Source organism: Peromyscus maniculatus, chromosome 4, assembly GCF_049852395.1.
Source record: "Peromyscus maniculatus bairdii isolate BWxNUB_F1_BW_parent chromosome 4, HU_Pman_BW_mat_3.1, whole genome shotgun sequence".
Lineage (NCBI taxonomy): Eukaryota > Metazoa > Chordata > Mammalia > Rodentia > Cricetidae > Peromyscus > Peromyscus maniculatus.
Window position 1 is genome coordinate 53,966,922 of NC_134855.1, and position 13,364 is coordinate 53,980,285.

At 45.3% G+C, this 13,364-nt stretch overlaps 1 protein-coding gene across 3 annotated transcripts in view; it reads right to left on the minus strand.

Annotated features, from left to right (window-relative positions):
• Positions 1-13,364, minus strand: part of Pde11a (phosphodiesterase 11A) — a 364,881-nt gene that overhangs the window by 99,114 nt on the left and 252,403 nt on the right. The window lies entirely within an intron of this gene.

Below are 13,364 nucleotides of genomic sequence, written 5' to 3' on the forward strand. Positions count from 1 at the left end.
TACAATTTCCAAACACCCCTGTTAGGTGGCTGTCAATCAGTTATCCTGCACAAACCTAAAGGGGAGGGAATGCAAACCTTTGGAAATTGTTTTTATGCCAATTGGTTGGGTTTACCGTACCATTTGGGCCACTCTTGCTGTGTGTGTGGGGGTTGTTTTATGACTTTCAAGTTACCAGAGACCATTGTGTATTTGTGTTCCTAGTCTATTCGCTGGGTATAAATTACCCTGCGAGTAATTTATGCCCTGGAACTACTTTGGCTAAGCAATTAAATCCAGCTCTGGTCACTCCAGGCATTCCAGAAACCACATAATCAATCCTGCCTCTCCAACCCTGTGCTTTTCTGCAAAAGTTTATGTGCCTAAGCTGAAATACAAACACTGGCTATTCCCCACACTGTGGATGAGCGATAACCAAATCTATGTGTTGGGACAATTAAGCTTCCAATTTGAAGACTTTACTTCTATCAAAAATTAATTCCCTTAGGCTTTACCAGATCATTTTAATATACCAATAGGTTTGCAGATACTAGATTCCTGGAATTAAATGGTAAGGTTTGTGAAATTTACAGCAGTAGATAGCTGCTTGGTGTGCATGTGTCCCTGTGAAAGTGCCTTGTTTATTTATTTACTTTAACTTTTTCATCAAAGTTAGATAAATCTCTATCAGTTTTTTAAAAATAAGTGTACAAAATAATGGGTTTCATTATGAATGTCACACACGAGTGTCAAGTATTTTGCTCAAAGTCAACTGCTCTCCCATCTCTCTTGCTATTAGCCCTGTTCCTCTCCATGAATAGTCTCACTTCCACATTAATGTTACACAAGTATCTGAATATACATCCCACAGATGAGCAAAGCCACACAATATTTGCCTTTCTGAGTCTGGCTTATTTTGTTTAGCATGATAATTCCCAGATCCATTTTATTTATTTATTATTTATTTATGTCTGTCTATTTATTTGCTTCAAGTGACACCATTTTATTTTTCTTTTGGTATTTGTGTGTGTGCCTGTTTGTGTGTGTGTTCACGCACTCACATAAGTGTATGCATGTGGAGCTAGGACTTGACTTTGTGTCTCCCACTAGCACTAAAGTTACAGAGGTACACAGCTTCATGTGGGGCTGGGCATCTGAACTCAGGTCCTCATGTTCCCACAACCACTTATCCACTGAGCCATCTCCCGGTCCAACTTCCTTCTTCTTTCTGGCTGACCAAACTCCACGTCATCACATATCACTGTCTGCATGAACCGCATTTAATGTACGTTATTCTGCTGACAGGCATCTAGGTTGATTCCATATCTTGGCTATTGTTAACAGAATATCAATAAACACTGAGGCACCTGGATCTCTGCAGGATTAAACCATCAGTGCTGAAAGCAAATCAGCTCCACTGTGCTGTTACAAACACACACAAAGTCACACTCCTCTGACACACAGTCATATTCTGGCAACAACTGTTTTCTTACCGGGAGCAACCACTTTCAACACTAGATTTATTTTAATCAAGTAAGATAGTTGAGATTTTATTACTTCTTACAATTATTTTGTTTTCAGAATTATTCAAGTTCCCACCATTGAAGATAATGGTCAATCTGACTCATGCTACATCTGAAAACTTCCTCTGTCTCATGTACTAGCCCATTTCATATACATACATACATGCATGCCTGTATATATATATATATACACACTTTGTTTTGTTAGGTAACGCTCAACAATTATATCATTATGCCCTCCTGCAAGACATTCATAGCTAGCTCACACAATTCACTGCGACCCCTGTCAATTTCCTGACCCGAAGCCGGCCTGGAACTCCCTCCTGAGGGCTGGGACTAGTCACGTGCCACCGTGTCAGGCTAACAATCTCCTTTACTGTGTGCTTTGTTGCCTGTGTGCTTACCATTAGTTTAGACTTCTTTCAAATAAATTGGGAGAGAACGTACTAATGACGACATCGTCTCCTTTAAAAATGTTAGATGCTTTGGGCAATCTACCGTTTTTCATGAAGAGATGGCTCCCAGGTTCCTGCTCTGACTTCCCTAGATGAGGGACCTCAACTCACCTATGAGGTCAAAGAAACCCTTTCCTCCCCAAGTTGTTTTGGCCAGGGTTTAACCACAGCAAAAGAGAAATCACCAGGGCCCCCTCACTTCTCTGGAGGTGTTAATAACAGTCCGTTTGACATTTCTTCTCCTTCCCTAGTTTTTACCACTTTGCTTTGATCTTTGTTCTTATGGTGACAGAAAGACATATGCTAATTTACACAAAAGTTCAAGTAACAGAATTATTAAGTACATGTACAGTATTGTATAGCAGACCTCTAGAACTTTCTCATCCTATGTAACCATACCCTCTGAGCAACTTCTAATATCCCATTCCAGCTTTTAGCAACCATCATCCTCTTCTGCTTCCAAGTTGGGTTGCTCTAACTGTTTTGTACACAGGGAGTCACGCAGTATTTGTCTTCACGTGACTGGCTTGCTTGATCAGCATGTTGTTGTTTCATACAAGTCGGTATCTTCCCCTTTAAGGATATTTAAAGAGGCTTTACCAGTCTTGGAGGTTTTCCCTGGGTGTCAGGTAATCTTTGGTTTCCCAGTCTTCTTGCTTAAAAGCTTCTATTACAGCTTCGAGGTTGCCCTGTGGAGGGGCGGAGGGGCTGAGTGACCGGTTCTCTTGCGGAAGCTGTGAAGGTCCGCCTCCTCGTGTCTTTGCTCTTTATGGGCTCCTGTTCCCCAGAGAATCTGGCTGGTACTTGGTTGGGAGTCTGCAGTGGGGTCTGAGGAGCCCCGGTGTGGAACTGTTCATTCAGGACGTCTTCAGCCTGCACCCCTGCCCTCCTCCGCACAGAGGGCGCCACGCAAAGACTCCCCCGCTCTACCTTATTCAGAGGCTAGCCTCCAGACTCCAGGGAGCAGGGCAGCGGGCCCTGAATTCAATGGCCCTTAGAATCCCTGTTTTCCTGGCTTTCATCCTCACTCAGCGCCAGCTCCTGAGCTCTTTGTAGGGAGGAGTCCATGGTAGAAAGCTGACCTCTCACCTCCCCGTCGTTAGCTGTTTGACTTTCTTGGGTTTTCTAAGCTAAATCCTATTTATCTGTCTGTTCTCTGGGTTCCAATTTGGCTGTGAGAATTTCCACCAAATCCTCTGTGACTATTTTAAAAAGGCTTGGGAAGGGAACAAAAAGACAATGAGTGTGCGTCAGTGACTATTTTAATCCAAAAGTTATCAAAGTGCCATTTCTAAATGATACTTTTTAAATGGCCAGCTTGGGAACTCAGAAGTCAGCCAGACTTAGTCTCCAGCCCCTTCTAATACATGTGACCAGAAGCAGCCATGTGTAGTGTGCCTGTGTGTTCGGTGTGAGCAATCACACTAATCAGGCTGCAATAGGCAATGGATACCACCCTGCTTCTCCTTAGGAAAGCTCCAGAACAGCTTGGTTCCCCTCTCACTTCTGTGGTTCGCATATAGAGAATGCCAAGTGTTTGAAAAGATCTGTGTCAGCTGCCAATGTTCAAATTTAAGAGGAACCAGAAAACGGCTTCCGAAGAGACAAAGGCATGATCTGAAACGACACAGGTCTTTCTGGTCTCAGCAGGAAAGTGCTTCTGAGTTGAAACAGGGGGCTGGAACCCCTTAAAGACTGTCACCGGAGAAGCCCAAATGGCGATGGCGACATCACTACTGCTCCCCCAGCAGCCCCTGTCTTCCGGTTATTAATAGGGTGGTCCTCTGTGCCATTATAAATTTTCCCCCTTCAGAGGCACTAAATTCACTTAATTATCTCCAAAATTAAAGAATATAGGCATTTTTTCATTATGAAATGTTAATGGAAAGGAAATAAGAACATTAGGTTGAGAAATGGAGGATGACCTCTGGTTCACTGAGACCCAACCTTATTGACCTTGTCTTCTTTCCCTAATAGGTTGATTGATCCATAGTTAAATCATACCAGTCCATACATCACCCCGAGCCCTGCTGTAAACCCTTGCTGGCATGTACGGATGCATAAAACATCCCTACACTTTCAGGAGAGATTTTTTTTTTTTTTTTTTTTTTTTACCATTTTACCAAATATGGGCAGTTTTCAGCCGTACATTCCTGGCATCAAGAGCAGTTTCTCAACAATGAAGAATAAGAACCTGAGGAGCTAGACGTGGCCACCTCACCTGCAAAAGCCCCGGGTACAGCCTTCTATGGCTGAGTTCCTTGTGCTGTAGGTACGTGCCCCCCATCCCGCCCGAGGAGCTCAGGATGGGACCACATCCTCCAGGCCTATAATTACTCTAGTCCTGCGATATTAACAAAACAAATCAAAGTCAATTTCTCAAAGTGTCAGTCTCCGGCTTTTAAATATTTATAAGGTGCCATATCCCTAAATCAAAGAGGAGTGTCACAATCCAAAATAACTACTGAATTAATAGCCAGGAAATAACATTTGGATAAAGAATCATTTGGTTTACTGCAGCAATAAATGAAAACACAGAATTATGAGTCCTGCAGCTAATTTGAATAATGCTCAAGAAGTGAGACTATCTGGCTGGAAGTACCTGGTGTCCTCTGACCAGTCCTTTTCTTTGTTTGGATCTTAAGAGTTAAGTGCTTATCAAAGGGAGTCATAAACTGCCTCCTCTACAACTGAAAAGGAGCTATAAAATGTAAAATACAATCCTGGGTCCCTTGACACATGAATCCTGCATTTTGTGATGTTCCGTAAATGGGAAGAAAAAACAGAGTAGGTGGCAGGTCAGCCCTGACCATTCGAAGCAAAACAGACCTGTTACCACTTGTTCCAGCCACCCACTCACTTGCTCCTCCGGACGAAGCAGAGGTAGAGGATGCCAGAGCTGGAGGAGAGAGGCAGCTGAGCTACTGTGATGCAGAAGGGGATCCAGAGCACTCTCCGCACGACCTTCCTGCGTACTGGGGAAAGCCTTTGGTATTTTATGACTATGAACTCATTGGTTCTTTATAAGCACACCAAGACTATTTAAACTGGGGATATTTAAAATCCTGTAGTATAATGAAGCCACAGAAATAGATAAAACGACTGCTCTAAATTTGCAGTGTAATCAGGAGAGGCAGATTTGAATCTGAGCTGTAAATACTGACTCTGAACTATACCCCGCTACCTCTGGAAATGGACCGATGCCAAGCTAAGGGCCGCCCATTCCTGTCCAGCACAAAGTAACTTAGTATGCCATGAATAGCACTTGGGATTTAGCTGCAAATGACCTGCCTTGTGGTCCATTTCTTATGATGAACATCCTAGGCCCATTTGGGAGAATACTGTCTTCTTGGCTTTTGTTTGTATGAATCCACTTGGGGAAATCTCTAAGCTCATAGCTGCCTTTGGAATGAACCCCAGTTAGTTTTGTGCTGACTGGACACATGTAGAATCAACTCTTGAGAGACCAAGACCTTCCTGAATGAATAACTTGTCTACTGGGGGAGCAGACCCAGACACTGGACACGAGCTTGCCAGCACAGTGCTGTCACCAAAAAGTGGCGTGTGGATTCTTCCAGCATTTTCCTTAAGCCATTCATTTAATTCACCTTCTAAATGCCTGGAATGTTCTTCCCAACAGATGTGGAAGCAGATCCTATGCTGACACCTATCCTTGAGCGGCTGTCAGGAAGACACCAAAGTGAATCTCAGACTTGTATGAACCAGCAAAAGACCACGCTGCACGGCCGCTTGAGGCATAACAGAAGGAGAAAGCCCCAAACATAGAAACAGGAAATACTGGACACCCATGGCTGCTGCAACTATGTTGCTGCTGCCACCTGTTAACAGCTTCCCCTGATGCGACAAATCCCTGAGGGAAATCCACTTAAAGGAGGAAAGGCTTATGATCCCAGTTCCTGGCTGATTGGCTCCACGGCTTTCAGACCTATCACAAGAAAGAAATGCTGTGATAGAAGAGCCTGGTAGAGGAAGGATGCTCATCACACAACAGCCATAAAGCCAAGGAAGGCAGAGAGACAGGGTTAGAGATAGACAGGTAGATTGGTGGAGGGGGGGGGGAGAAAGAGGGATAGAGAGGGAGAGGGAATACAGAATATACCATTTAAGGGTACCTCCCCCCAGTAACCTACTTCCTCCAACTAGGCCTTATTTCCTACTAGTTGCCCAGCGATGGCTTTAATAGATCAGTTCACTGATGTAGTTAGGGCCTTCATTATCCAGTCACTTCTCAGCTTGGGGTAGCGCCTTCAACATGTGAGCCTTTGGGGGCATTATATGGCCAAACGGTAACACTCATTGCCATTTGAAAGCACATATCATTTTCATAAAGAAAAATAGAACGAACATAGGGATTTTAATGATAGACTTCTAGGTGTCACACTCTACCGCCTTCCTTAGGAAAGCTAATGGAATTCCTCTTAGATCAGAGCAGACCCTTTGGATGGCTAACTCTTTAGCAGGCTCTGTCCAGCAATGCATACACCTGGGAAACAATGCAGTCCCTACGCCTAAGGTCTGTCTGGAGATGCAGTGAAGCACCCAGGCAGTTTAAGTGCGGCAATGAGGAAGGCATGGGACATTCCTGTAATCCCTGAGAGAAATGTTTTCAGTTTGGTGTTGTATCTTAATCAGAAATTGCCATTAAACCTTAGCTTTATAAAGTTTATTGAGAATAATTTAAAGAACAGTTATAAGGATAAAAAAGCTTTATGTCCCAAAATATAAGATAACATAACTCCATCCCTGTGACTCATGATACACTCCTGCACAAAAAGGAACACACAGAGCAACTGGTGAAAACCCAGGAAGTTCGGAGGCAATGAGAAGAAGCCAATCTCAGGCCAAGAAACCCAGACATCATCTGATGTGGGCACAGAGGGATGAAAGAGGTCACCGGGGAAGAGGCAGAAGGATCTAGTCCAGGCAGAGGCCAATGCAGGCGCAGAAGGCTTCTGAGTGTCTCTGAAGATGGCATGTACCAAGAAGTATGGGCACAGAGGTACCACAGGCCCTTGGACTCAGCCAGTTAGGACTTGCTTTACTCAGCTCTGAAACTTTGGCTGTAACACTTGGGCTCATTCAGGTAAAAGTTCTCCATTTTTCCAAACTCCTACCTGTGACTTCAGACCATAATCCAGACACCTGCCTGTCCCAGGACACCATGACCAGCTTTTGTTACCTGTCCAGATAAGTCTGCTCCCTCAACTCCAGCTGGTGACCAGTCCCTGTCCTCTATGGTCAGAACTCCCTTCCAGGACTTCCCTTTCAAAGCTCTGCCCTTAACTTCGCAGTGGCAGGTGAAAATGTTAATACCGTTTTCCTATGAAAAAAACTGTTTGTGGTTTTCGCTCTCTCTCTTCGTTCACTTAGTAGCCCACCTTCTCCTTCTAGGAGAATTTCACAATCAGTCCTGTGTCCTCCAGGGAAAGGAACTTGGTTTTGGTGAGTAAGGCTCTGTGTTTAATGGGCCATGAGGAGAAGGATTTTCTTTTTCACATAGGATAGAGAAAAGGGTAGGAGAAGGGGCGGGGGCTGGAGCTGACCTCAGTGCATTGTCAGAGGACCACCAGGGAGGTGCTGTTCAAGGGCTCACCAAGTAGCTGAATCAGGACTCCCAGCTGCCTGTGGTCAAGTGGACACCTGGCATTGTTTGTACTCAGGGACTCACTGGTCACTCTTCTCAAGGGAGACTGGTGAAGAATTTAACCACCAGCATCCAGTATTCACCACGACAGTTTTCAGGGCCACAGCTGCTTTGCCTTCTGCATGTCGTTCCTTTGACTTGTGCTCAGTTGGGCCTCCATGACTTCTTGCTCTATTTGACTTCAACCTGCTGAGCTAGACTCTTTGCTTCAGGGTTTACAGCCCCTCTCTACTACAGGGCAAAAGGAATCACAGTCACTGGGCTATCTCTCTCCCCCACGCTGCTGGCTAGGAGGCAGGCCACACAGACGTGAGGCAATAATTCCAAGACTCTTCAGTGGCTTGACAGACAAAGGAAAGGGGAGAAAGAGGTGCAGCCACTAAAGATGAAGCTGTCCAGGAGCATCAGACTCTGGAGATGGACCGGAGCATCAGCCTCTAGAGATGGACCGGAACATCAGCCTCTAGAGATGGACTGGAGCATCAACCTCTAGAGATGGACCGGAGCATCAGCCTCTAGAGATGGACCGGAACATCAGCCTCTAGAGATGGACTGGAGCATCAACCTCTAGAGATGGACCGGAGCATCAGCCTCTAGAGATGGACCGGAACATCAGCCTCTAGAGATGGACTGGAGCATCAACCTCTAGAGATGGACCGGAGCATCAACCTCTAGAGATGGACCAGAGCATCAACCTCTAGAGATGGACTGGAGCATCAGCCTCTAGAGATGGACTGGAGCATCAGCCTCTAGAGATGGACTGGAGCATCAACCTCTAGAGATGGACTGGAGCATCAGCCTCTAGAGATGGACTGGAGCATCAGCCTCTAGAGATGGACTGCAACATCGACCTCTAGAGATGGACTGGAGCATCAGCCTCTAGAGATGGACTGGAGCATCAACCTCTAGAGATGGACTGGAGCATCAACCTCTAGAGATGGACTGGAGCATCAACCTCTAGAGATGGACTGGAGCATCAACTTCTAGAGATGGACTGGAGCATCAACCTCTAGAGATGGACTGGAGCATCAGCCTCTAGAGATGGACTGGAGCATCAACCTCTAGAGATGGACCGGAGCATCAACCTCTAGAGATGGACCGGAGCATCAACCTCTAGATATAGACTAGAGCATCAGCCTCTAGAGATGGACTGGAGCATCAGCCTCTAGAGATGGACTGGAGCATCAACCTCTAGACATGGGTCAGAGAATCAGCCTCTAGACATGGATCAGAGTATATGGTCTATTCTACCATGAAGCAATGCCAAGGAATGGTGAAACTTGAACTTTGGGATGCCCATTAGAAGCTAATGGCAACACCAGCTACCCTGACGGTGAAGAGAAAGACGCAGAGCTACTGACCAGGATATGAACTTTTCAGGGAGTTTCCCCATCCATGCTGCTCACCTTATCCCATGCCATCTCAGCCATAGCTCATGCTCTGAGTCACTTCTTTTCAGCCTGCTAGTTAAGGACAGGAGCACAATCTGCCACAAGAGACACATGAGGCTAGTTACCCCATAATCACTTTCTAGTGAGATGTCCAGAAGAAATATTTCAGTATTTATGCATTTAGTATAAACGTTTTTCTTACTCTGTGTATCAAAATGCATAACAAAGTCTCTGTCACTTCTGGAACTACACATCTCAGCTGTGGCTTCAGCATGTGGTTGGGTATCTTCTTAGGAAAGTAGACCTTGCTTTCCCTATGCGTTTCTTCTATGAGGTAAAATAAATAAGAACTTATACATTTTTACTTGTAGGTCCGGTAATTATTTGTATTGAGGTGTATAAAGGCACAGGAAGCATTGTAAGAGAGGGGTCTATACTTTGGGGTAAATAAACAGTCACTTGCCATGAAGACGTAGTCTATCAAGTGAGGCACACAAGGCTGTGGGACCCGACTGCTGAGACACAATTCCCTGTCTTGGGGCTACCTGGATTTATTCTTGCTGGATGGAGGGAGGCACTCCTGAGCACACATGCAAACATCCGTGTACACACCATCGTGCACGTGTTTGAGTTTTAATCTACCTTTGACTTCTATAAGCTGTCTTATTAGCTCGTTCTGTCTTGCCCAGACTGTTCTTAGACACTGACAAACGTTTTCATTTTGTATGGGCTGTGCTTTGGTGACATTTGACTCAAGCTGAATAATCATGCATTTAAAAAATGCATATTGTCCAGTAAAAATATTCATAAATTTAATACCACTAGTCACTTTAAAAATTGAGACCTGAACACTTTCCCCATGTGGTGCATTTATTAAGACACATGTGCATCAAGCGTTGTTGACTGTATTTCTTTTAATCCTGCAATAGAGTCATGGATGAAATTCCATAGGGAGGGAGTCTAATAGGCCTTGAGCCCTTCTCTTCTGATAAAGGACCAGGGCAAACTCATGGATGAGTCTTAGTAACTAATAAGTTACCATTTATAGACTCTCTCCTGGCACAGATGAAGAAGTTGAGATGATGAAGATATGCAATGTGCTCAGGTTCATCTGGTAGAAAAATTCTGGATTAGAACTCAGATCCCATCAATCCACCCCCTATTGCCTTCTGGGTTTGTAACCCCAACTCTCTGTTGTCCATGCAGTGACTTAAATATTTCTTAGGTTCATTATGGTGTCACCTCAGTATTGCTATTATTTCTTGCAGACAGTCTCCTCCATCCAGCTCTAAACATTTTTTCCCAGCCATTGTGAGCCTATCTCTGAACATTTATAATTTCCATAAGGAAAAGATTAAGATTTTTGAGTGTCAGCAATTATCGTGGCCTAGTACTTTTCATAGCTTGGCTCATTACTTAATAAACGTGGGTTGGTGGCATGCCAAGCGCATGGCTTCCAGAGCCAGGCCGATGTGCATTTGATCTGTGTTTGCCACTTGCTAAAGCCGTGGCCCTAGCTCTTCCTTCTGATAAAGGAACAGAAGAATGGCTAGTCCTCACAGTCCTTAGAAAGTTGAAATGGGCCCAAACACTCGGCACAGTGCCAGGCTCACAGCCGTCCCTTAGTATCGGGCAGCCAGATTGTTTGTTGGGGCTGCCTAACACAGGACTGTAGGTGGTTGAATCAGAAGTGGTACATTCCCACAGGCCCAGAGGCTGAAAGCCCCAGACCATGGTGTTAGCAGGTCTGGGCTCTCCTCGGGGCTCTCTTTGGTGTAGATGACTGTGTCCCCATCTGGCTTCCTATGCTCAAGTATCTCTGGTATCTTTTCCTCCTCTCAAAAGGGCACTATTTATGCTGGATCAGGGACGACTCCTTTTACCTCATTTATGCCTAATTCCCCTTTAAAGGCCCTATCTCCATGTCTAGTCACATTCTAAAGTCCTGGTCAGGACTTCAACACGACGGGCGGTTATTATTGTCACTGCAAGCTGAGTACTGAAAGTCTTCAAAATAAACATTCCATGCTGTACTTAGCACAGCTCCCCCTGTCCTACAGAAGAGGGTGATTATAACTCCAACTCTTCCTCTCTCCATACCTTCTAGAAGATCTCTCTCTCTCTCTCTCTTTCTCCCAGTAAACTGTACTTTACTCACTCTCGGGGAAAAGAATATCCAGAATTGGGTCTCCAAGGTAACACCAGAGGGCTATACCACCAACTTTAGTATTTCACAAGGTAAGGCTTGGGTGGCATCAACCTGTCGAATATGATATCTGCCTCCCTGTCCACTGGGAAAGGAGATGCGCATGTGTGGAGCTGGTGAAAACTGGGTCTTCAACCCAATACCTGGTTGGTCGAACACACATTTGCCACCCTGCATTCCCCTGTGTATTTCCACTATGTAGAAAATGACTACGTACAAATCCTGTTGAAGGAAGTCCCAAGACAGGAGCTCCTTTTCAGAGGGCCTGCTGTCAGCTCCTGTCACCCCTCTTGGCTCACCAGAACCCCTTGGCTTACAATGTCCTATCCATTCCCTGGCTGCCTAGAACCCAGGCACTGTCTCTCAGTTCGGTTCTCTCAGTGCTGTTGGACCTGCTCCTTCTGTAGCGTTTCCACAGTCTGCTCACCACTGAATGTCCTTTGCTGTCTTTCACTCTAATCCATTCAATAAATACTTCCTGAAGTCTTCCCTCGAGCTGTCAGGCATGCTGCCAAGTGCTGGGTGGGTATCTTTGTATCTCTCCAGGCAGGGACTTCCTGAAGGCCAGGACAGGACAGAGGTTGTCTGCTTTGGCTTCAAGCCAAGCCAGAGATCTGTCTATAAATGGTAAGTAAAATCAATGGGCAGGTGGACGCTGGACACCTCTGAGAACATGCATGCGAAGGATGAGGTGGGAGGAAGCAGGAGGAAGCAGTGTCTGGAGGTTTAAGGAAAAGCTTCCTTTTTCCTGGGCAGTTGAGGAAATGGAGCCCCTACTCTTCATGCCCCAAGCCAGAAGAGAGGTGGCAGAGCCAATGAGGGAGGAGTGTCAGGGTCTGCTCCTATTGCCCAGTGAAATTCCTGGTATAATCATAGAAACGAGGAAGGGCACAGGACTGTGCGGAAGAGGAGGAACTAGTCAGCAGGAAATAGAGGGAAAAGAAGCTGAGTGAGGTCATAGGACGTCCCTGAAGTCTGAAGGTGATAGTCTGGGCTGAGAGGGAGTGTGCTAACAAGTTGGACCACTCTGCTCTGGCTGTTCTGGGCCTTTTTTTTAGATGAACTCAATTTAGTTGGGTCAGCATGAACCAAAGCATTCTGTGAATTCACCTTCTGTGAATTCCTCTGTGTGTGTTCACACTGTGGTGGGCAGGAGGAGAAAAGTGCCCCCCCACCCCCCTGCACCCGTGCCCAAGGAATCAACCAGTGAGCAGGGACAGGGGCGTGTGACCAGGCCACTTCATCAAACACTGTCCATAGGTGTCTTTCCTTATTAGGTCTCTTTACAGAGTTAATAACTGAAGGGAACTTGTACCTTCATAGTCACTGTGTGATGTAGTGGGTAGCCATTCCAGCTTTGATCTGGAAGTTCCAACCCCCATTGTGGCACTATTACTCTTGACCATTCACCCTTCTCCAGGCCAGAGCGTTCTACAGGTTCTTGTATTGCCACACAGCCCAATGCCTCTCACAGGATGATAGGAACCCCCTGACTGAGACCTCAGCTTTGCCAAGAGATCATAAGGTCGTATGCGTTTACGCATGCACGCGCGCGCGCACACACACACACACACACACACACACACCAGAAGAGTCAACCATGTGGCTTTGTCAGCTTTCTTGTTCTTTTTTCCACCATAAGTATGGCATATCTCAGGTAGGGCCTCTCCTTTAGCCTAAATCCTGGAATGAAGGCACTACAGGGCCACAGTGGACGGAGGGCCAACTGCTGACGTGTACCCAGAACGAGACACAAACGCTGTAGCAATATAATCTCATGAAAGTCGCTACAATGGCCTTTTCCTCCATACACTTTTCTCATTTTATGTTGCTTTTTCTCATCTTATATTGCCCCGGCCTCCTTAGGTCTACTTTCTCAGACTAACTGGTAGTGTTCTGTAGCTTTGGCTCGAAATGTAAGGTGTTTCTGATAATACATAGAACATAATGATCATACTTATACCTGTGTACCAAGATCTGACTCATGGAAACATGGATAATAAATCTAATAATGATAAATAATATAACTGATCAAGAAAAGGACTATTTTTAAAATTGGAATTCTTGCTGAGAGGAAATATTTTCCCTTTATGATGATGATTTGGTTAAATGGGAACTTCAGACTTTACTTTATGGATCCATCTA